Raw genomic sequence first — 7,960 nt, 5'->3', positions numbered from 1 at the left:
ATATGTTTTTGCAGCCTCCAGTATCCTATTAGTAGTGGAAGAGGTTAGAGATGTCCCAGTGTTTTTCCACACTCCCAGAAAGCATCTCGATATGAATGCATGGGGAAATAATTTTAAATGGCCCATTATAAGAGCACCTAGATGGCTTAGTCGGTTACGTATCAGACCCTCAATTTTGGCTCAGGTCATGATCTCACAGTTTGTGAGATCAAGCTCCATGTTGAGATCTGCTCTGACAGGGTGGAGCCTACCTGGGAGTCTCTCTTTGCTTCTTTCCCACATGAGCTGTCTCTCTCTCTCTCTCTCTCTCTCTGTCAAAATAAATAAACATAAAAAATAAATGGCTCATTGTAAGAAACTCAGTCAATAAAATTCAGAAACCACATTATATATTTGTGGGGAGAGGGGATGGAGATAACGGTTATTGGTGTGAGTTTTAACTTTAAAATGAATTAGTCACAGGGCGCCTGATGGCTCAGTCGGTTGAGCATCCGATTTTGGCTCAGGTCATGATCTCACAGCTCGTAGGTTCAGGCGCCACGTCCAGCTCTGTGCTTGCAGCTCAGAGCCTGGAGCCTGCTTTGGATCCTGTATCTCCCTCTCTCTCTCTGCCCCTTCCCTGCTCACACTCTGTCTGTCTCTCTCAAAAATAAACGTTAAAAAAATCAAAATGAATTAGTTACGAGTTTTTGATAACAAATTTTTTTAGTTTTTTTTAACAACTTTTTTGCTTATACTTTGCTGTGTTTTTTGTTTTGTTTTGTTTTGTTTTGTTTTGCTTGTTACTGCTGTTATAGAAACACAGAACCTCAGTAAGGGACCTTGGAGATTACCATGTCCAATCCCCTGTGAGTTCAGATGCGGTGTCCCTTAATATCCATTCTCCCATTCTTCCTCAGCCATAGAATCGCCACATTTTTGTTGCACATGGTTGTTCCGAATAGAATCTACATTTCATATCTTTCCTGGCAGTGCAGTGTGATCATGTAACTAGGTTATGGCCAAATTGATGCCGTATAGCACTTCTAGCAATCTTTCTTAAGAGACAGTGGGCATATGGCTTGTACCGTCTTCTTCATTCCTTCCTTTATACTGCTGCCATCTTGGGCATGAATTTGGGGTCACGCACGGTGAAGCAACAAAGTAGGAGGGGTTTGACTTGCACCAGTCCTAGATTGCCCACCTGGATGTTGATGTGTGAGAGAAATAATCTTCCATTATGCTTAAGCCACTTATATTTGCTTTTTTTAATCACGTCCAACCAAACCTTACCTTAATTAATTCACTGTGCAACAGATGAGGAAACCAAGTCCCAGAGAAGTGAACTGACCTGTGGTCTATAATGTGGGAGTGGTATCTTCATGGCATCCACCTGTTTTCTTCACTACAGAAAAGCTGAGGGGCATCTGGGTGGCTCAGTCAGTCAAGCGTCCAACTTCGACTTATGTCATGATCTCACAGTTCACGGGTTCGAGCCCCACATCCGGCTGTGTGCTGACAGCTCAGAGCCTAAAGCCTGCTTCACATTGTGTGTTTCCATCTCTCTCTCTGCCCGTCCCCAGCTCGTGCTCTGTCTCTCTCTCTCTCCCCCCAAAAAAATAAACATTAAAAAAACTTTAAAAAAAGAAAAAAAAAGAAAAGCTGAGATAAGCAAGACAAAAAAAAAAAAAAAACAAACCCATAATAGTAAAATACAACAACAATAATATGTACAGGTTCTTAGAAAAAGAAAGATTTACAGAACACAGATTTCTCTGTTCTAAAATCACTGAGGATTGACTAACTCTTCATACAGACCCAGTAAATCTTTTTCCTTGGATTTCTTTCTGGTCACACAGGTAGCTCCGTTCCCCGGTTTCTCGTGCAGTTGGGTTGGTCGCGTTGTTCCAGCCAATGGAATATGAGTGGAAGTGATGCCCGCACTCCAAACCTGACCCCAGCCCCCACCTCCGGTGCCTCTCCTCCGTGCTCCTAACCCCTCCAGCAACAGAATGCAAAGGACTGTGAGGTTCTAGGTGAGGGTGGAGCCAGCTGATGAGGAAGCTCGGGTCTATGAATCACCTCACGGGAAGCCACGTGCTGTCCAGAAACAGCCCATCGGACTGTTATGTGGGTGAGAAACAAGTTCATGTTTTGAATGTATTAGTTACACACACACATAATACAGTCTCTTGTCCTGCTGTTTGTCTCAGATCTATCTGGGGGCACAGCTACCCGTGTTCAGTAGATTTTGGGCGTCAGACAGACTTTTGTTGACACAGCTTTCAGGTATGGTGGGATTTTCGGTCTTTTCTGGTCTCAAGTCTGGTGCCCAACACATCCCAGCTGCTTCCGGGTGATGTGGCACTACCTGTGTGTGCCTCCTTGTGCCCTCCTGGTTCCTGCTCATTAGGGACAGAGGCACTGCCGGCTGCCCTGCGTAACCCCTGAGACTGTGCTCTGGCTCCAGCCATTCTGGACTTCCGTCCTTTCCCTGAAGTCTTGTCCTTTTTTGTTTTTTGTTTTTAGTTTATTTATTTATTTTGAGAGAAAGAGCGAGAGCACGTGAGTGGGGGAGGGACAGAGAGAGAGGAAGAGAGAGATTCACAAGCAGGCTCCTTGCTGTCACCACAGAGCCCAACCCCAGGCTGGAGCCCACAAACCGTGAAATCATGATCTGACTTGAAAGCAAGAGTCCCACGCTTAGCCGACTGAGCCACAGTCTCGTGCCTGTACGTCTTGTCTTTACGTATGTTTTGTCTCTAACCCCCCTCCTCATTTCTTCCTATGTAACATTATCTGCCAACTCATTTGCTGGGAGCCTTAACTGAAAGGCCCTGAGCCCAATGAGAAAGCAAAGCTCTAGTTCTCAGCGCTGCTCACTTTCTCAGTCTCCTCATGTATGTAAGCATCTTTTCCGCAGAGGCCTGTTTCAGGTATTCCTTTTAGTGATTGCAGAGATAGGTTGTTCTGATTTTGAAGAACTCTTGCCTGAAGTCTGTAGCAGCATGTAGATCTCCATGATCCAGGATGGCTGATACCTCTCTGCATCCTTCCCCCAACCCCCAGGGAATAATCTTTACTCTTTGGGCTGGTTGGGCACCTGCTATTTCCCCCAAACTAGACAGGTCACCTCAACAATGGAGTGTAGAGGAAAGAGCCTCTACCAACCCTGGGACGCCAGGAAAGCCACACAGAACACCTTCCTTAGTTTTGCGTCCTCATCTGTCTAATGGGAATAAGAATTACTTTTCCGCCTACCCTATGTAATTGTGCATATTAAACGGTAGGCAGTTGGTGAAACCACTAACGCCCTGCAGAGTACCGCATACATGCTAGGAATCCTAGACTATTTCCCTTTTAGAAACCACTCAGGGTCACCTTTTCTAATCCCCTCAGCCCCCTACCCCACCCTACTGCGCTCTTCCGTCTGGAGGAAAAGGGAGAAGTGACTCCCACTTCCGGGTTGGCCTCCTTTGTTAGGCTACGCCCCAGGCTCTCCGCGCTGGCTCACTTCCCTGGGCTTGGACCGGTGAACTCCCCTCTTCAGGTGTCTCTGGGTGGCTTTCCAGGGCCTCACAACAATAGGGTATGTCATATGCCCTATCTTGAAACTGACAGAATCACCTAGCTCAGGTGGAATCAACATCTCTGCGGACGCAGAAGGGGATGGGGGCTTCCGTGGGCCTAATTTGGGGGCAGGTCGGGATGGGCGTGGTAAGTTCCGCTCTTTGGCTTCTCCATCCCAGAGCAGGGTCTGGGTTCTCCGTCCATTTCCGACCGCTTCCCATCCCTGCGGTAAATCCATGTTAATGAAATGACGCCTTAATACGCATCCCGGCCCCCCTCCAGGGAGAGCTCTGTCCGCAGCGCGGAACCAGTGGGGGATAGGGAAAGAGAAGGGCGTCCCACCCAAGACCCCTGTCTCAGCCCTCAGGGTCCCCCAGAGGGCTTCATCTTCCCAAGCGGAATGGCAGAGACGAGGCCAAAGTCTCGGGAGGACGAAGAGGGAAGTAGCAGCAGGCTGATCGTAGCGTCCAAGGTTCCATTTTTACTCTGGAGTAACCTGCACCACTCCCTCCGTGGTATGCATGCAGTGCGCCCTGCCTACGTAGTAGAGGGCAAGCGAGGCAACTGAGTACACGCGAATTTTTGCGGAGATGAACTCTCTCACCCGAGTGAAGCGGCGCGCTCCGCGGCGGGGTCCGGAACCGGTCCTTGTCGGAGATTTTCGCCGCGCCCTGGCACTGCCCGGATCCCCGCGGGAGTCATTTGAGCCCGCCTCGGCCGCCCCGGCCCCGCGCTCGCCTGCAGCCTCTGCCCTGGGAAGACCGTGCGCTGCAGACTCGCGGAGAGCAGGCTCAGATGCCTAGCCCCGCCGCTGTAATGTGCGCGACTCTGGGCAAGTTCCCGAACACGGCGTCTCAGTTTCATCCACCAGTCATAATAGCTTCTTTGTGTGGCCGTTGTGAGAATTAAACAGATAGCTGGTGTGTAAAGTGCCTGACGCGTAGTAAGCGTTCAAGAAACGGCAATAATGACCTGCGACTCTGGAGACCACCGAGTCACCGTAGACCTGCATCTGTCTCCACGGCCCAGGGCAAGTTACCTAGGTAGTTCTGCCGGCGATGATCTTTCGAACTAGGGAGAGCGCCTGGCCGGAGAGCGACATAGGCCCTTGGGAAAGCCCCGAAGGAAGGGATGGAGGGCCGGCAGATCTGCAAGGATCATCCCGCTGCTGCTCTTGCCTTCCTGTCTGATCTGTCACTCTCTCTATAGGACCTCAGGCGGCTCTGGTCTGACACCCAGGCCATAGAAGCCCGGATGTGAGCCGGTCGGGCCTGGGTGCCCTGGACGGGCAGAGGTGGAGCCCCTGCACCAGGATGGCTACTGAGGAAGGCACACTTGTGGATGGTTTTGTCGCCCGCGGCGTGTCCCAAAGGTCCAGGCTCCCAGGCCTCTGCCTTATGCCTGACCGGCGGCTGAAAGGGCCGGAGGAACAGGGCTGTCCAGCTTCGCGGTCCGCGGCTGCCCTGCCCTCAGGCCCCTGAGCAGACCGAAGGCTACTGGCCCGGAAAGCCGGCCCCGCAGGGCCTGGCACCCAGCGCGCTGGTGGGACTGAGGAAGCCTGGGGGCAGAAGGAGCGGCGGGATTCCTCCCTGCAGGCCGCCAGAGCCCCTCGGGTGCACACTGCTCAGCTAGTGCGGAGGCTGTAGGCTCTCCGGGTGGGCTGGGCTGCTGGTAGTTGTGCACTCATCCTTGGCAAGAGCCAGGGCTACTAGCATCCTAAAGAAGGGCTCCGCTCCGTGTCCGCCCTTGTGCCAGCCTGTTGGGTTTAAGGGTCCTCCAAGAAAGGGAGACTTTGGGGCAGTTAGGGACGCCTGTCGAGCCTGGCGAGGGTGGCTTTCCTCAGGCACATCCACAGCGTGTTTCTTAGACTCTCTCCACAGCTGAGCGGCCAGGTGCAGGCATCCGCTGGGTGGGGGAGCAGCCCTGAGGCTGAGATTGTGGGGAAACTGCAAAACCCACCCCATTGTAGGACAATCTGACCCTCTGCCCTCCGATTCTACCCCGCAACCTCGGAAGAAGCCATTCCCGAGTTCCAGTCACACGGGCTCACGGAGCTTCGAAAAGAGACTCCTGCCAGGCGGAGCTCAAGACCTTGACCCTGACACCAGGATTGGAGATCTTTCTTGGGCTCAGGCTCCACTGCCCTGCCCCTGGCAGCATCGACACTGAGATCCTTCTTCCTTCCTGGCCCACCCCGCCACGGTCAGCGTTGGCTTCAGGAATCAGGACTAACCTGTGCCCGCCCTATTGCGTTCTGGCATCTCGAGAGGAGAGGCTGGTCCTTCTCCAGCCCCGGGCACCTTCTCTTGCAAGTGGGGAACGCCAAGGCATAGCCTGAATTTGCTGGCTCCCGGGAGAGCTCTGGGCACGCACTGGTTCACCCGCCCACCTATGTACATGACAACAGCCACTCTCCCAGGACACACAGTCCGCACCCCATCTATGAGTTTTTTCACCCAATCGCGCCTACACACTCTCTCGGAACTTCTCACATTTCCCCCGTACATCCTCACGCCCTTTCCAGATGCCCTAGGCAGCTTTGAGCACGGAGGGTATGGAAGCTGGAATGTTGGGATGGGCAACACGAAAAAAAGAGGGGACTCTGTCAAGAGCCCAGGCCCTCCTCCATCCTTCTCCACTTGCCCCCCAACACAAAAACATCCACACATCTCCTGGAACCCCAATGGTACCCTGGCCAGAGGTGGGGACCTGTGGAGTGGTGGAGGCAAATTCCTTGCGTCCTGACTCCCGCGGCCCCACTTGGCTGGTCCCTGCTTTCTCAGGCGCCAAAATGGCGTTTCCTACGAGAACTAGAGGACTATGGAAAACCCAGGACTAGAGAGCCCCGTGTTCCCTCCTCAGATCTCCCTGGCTCTGTTTAACGTTTTCTTGTGTGGCACACCATCAAGACATGCTTTGGGGGTGGGAACAACAGGGTGGGGGCAAGGCCCGAGTCTGAGTCCGGGTGTGGGCTGCTGAGTTCAGGGTGAGAGGAGGAGACTACCCTGGAGGCATAGCAATACCCCGGCTCCTCCCCCCTCTCCCCTCTGCGCTCGACCTTTGTGTCCCCAAGCAGGTGAGTCCGCCAGGTGCCCACAAGGGCTGGATTCTACCTTCATTCGTTTTCACCTTTGAGGCTTGAATGGGTATGGAAACTCGCTGGGAACAAAGACAAGGCAAACATGGTCAGGGGAACAGAAAGGGAGGGAGATTCCCCCTCCCAGTGCGCTGTGTCCTTTAGGGTCGCTTGAGCAAAACTCTTGGCTTCCGGCTGCCTCGGGGGAAGGGGTGACAAGCCATTAGGAACCGTGTTTGGTGGACGCCTAACAGAGAAGCGGTTATATTCATCTGGCATTATCTGCGCAAAGGTTATATGTCCAGTGTGCACTCTGGTGGGGGCCGCAGCCTCTCACTGGGTCTAGTGGAGTGTGGAATGGACGACTGGCTTGTTAGAGGTTTTATGCAGTGGGTGAGTAGCTGCTCCGGTTTATTTTCAGAACTTCTGCATAGTTTCCCGTTTAAGTAAATATTTTCGGGGTTAGCTTTCCAAGGGGGAGGGAAAGAGGGAAGTTATAACGGGGCTATGCTGGAATAAAGCTCCAGGACAGGCATGCTGCCTCCTACCGGCCAGGGAGAGCTCCCGGCAAACCCCAGGGATCCCACTTGGGGCCGGAGAGAAGGTGCGGCAGGTGGGATCCCTGACCCTCTGCCCCCTCTGGCCAAGATCATCGCTTTCGCTGGGAGACAGCCACTGAGACCTTCAAAGCAAGCTGTGCTGCAAGGCGGTTCCCCAGGCCCAGTGGACGAGGACTGGCTGCTGGCAGGGGCACCAGTTGTGAGTGTGGGTTTGCGTGCTACTGGGGAGAAACACCGTGTATATTTGCATGTGTGTGTGTGAGTTCATGTAAGCTGGAGAGACTCTTTTGTGTACATGTCTCACATGCCCGGGGCAGGAGAGTGTTCTGGTTTTGCCCAAGCACACGTGTTTGTGTGGATGGAGAGTGTGTGTGTTTGCTTCTCTGTGTGTGTGAACACATGTATGACAGGGTCAGTGTGTTTCCCAGTGTGGCAACTGTTTGAAAGGGGGGGTGTTTCTGGTGCCTTCCACGGCGCCTGGCACATAACAGGCTTTCAATCCGAGTGAATCGAACAATGAGTGTGTATGTTGGTGTCCTTGTGAAAGTTTGTATAAAGCCTGTTTTCCTGGGAGTGTAAGTCTGGAAAATAGGAGGCAGGTAGGGGTGATGTGGCCTCCAGGGGCTACGGTGTTTTCTCCCTTCCCAGAAGTAAGAGGGGGGTGGGTGGCTGGTGGGTCAGCTCTGCTGGCTCAAGGTGGCTTCTCAGGTCGCTTGAATGGCTCTGGTCCCCAAGGCCATAGCTGCCTCTACACTCCACCAGTCAGCGAAGGTCA

Source organism: Puma concolor, chromosome A3 (assembly GCF_028749965.1).
Source record: "Puma concolor isolate L17-30 chromosome A3, mPumCon1.1.hap2, whole genome shotgun sequence".
NCBI classification, from domain to species: domain Eukaryota; kingdom Metazoa; phylum Chordata; class Mammalia; order Carnivora; family Felidae; genus Puma; species Puma concolor.
Note: the sequence above shows the minus strand (reverse complement) of the source record.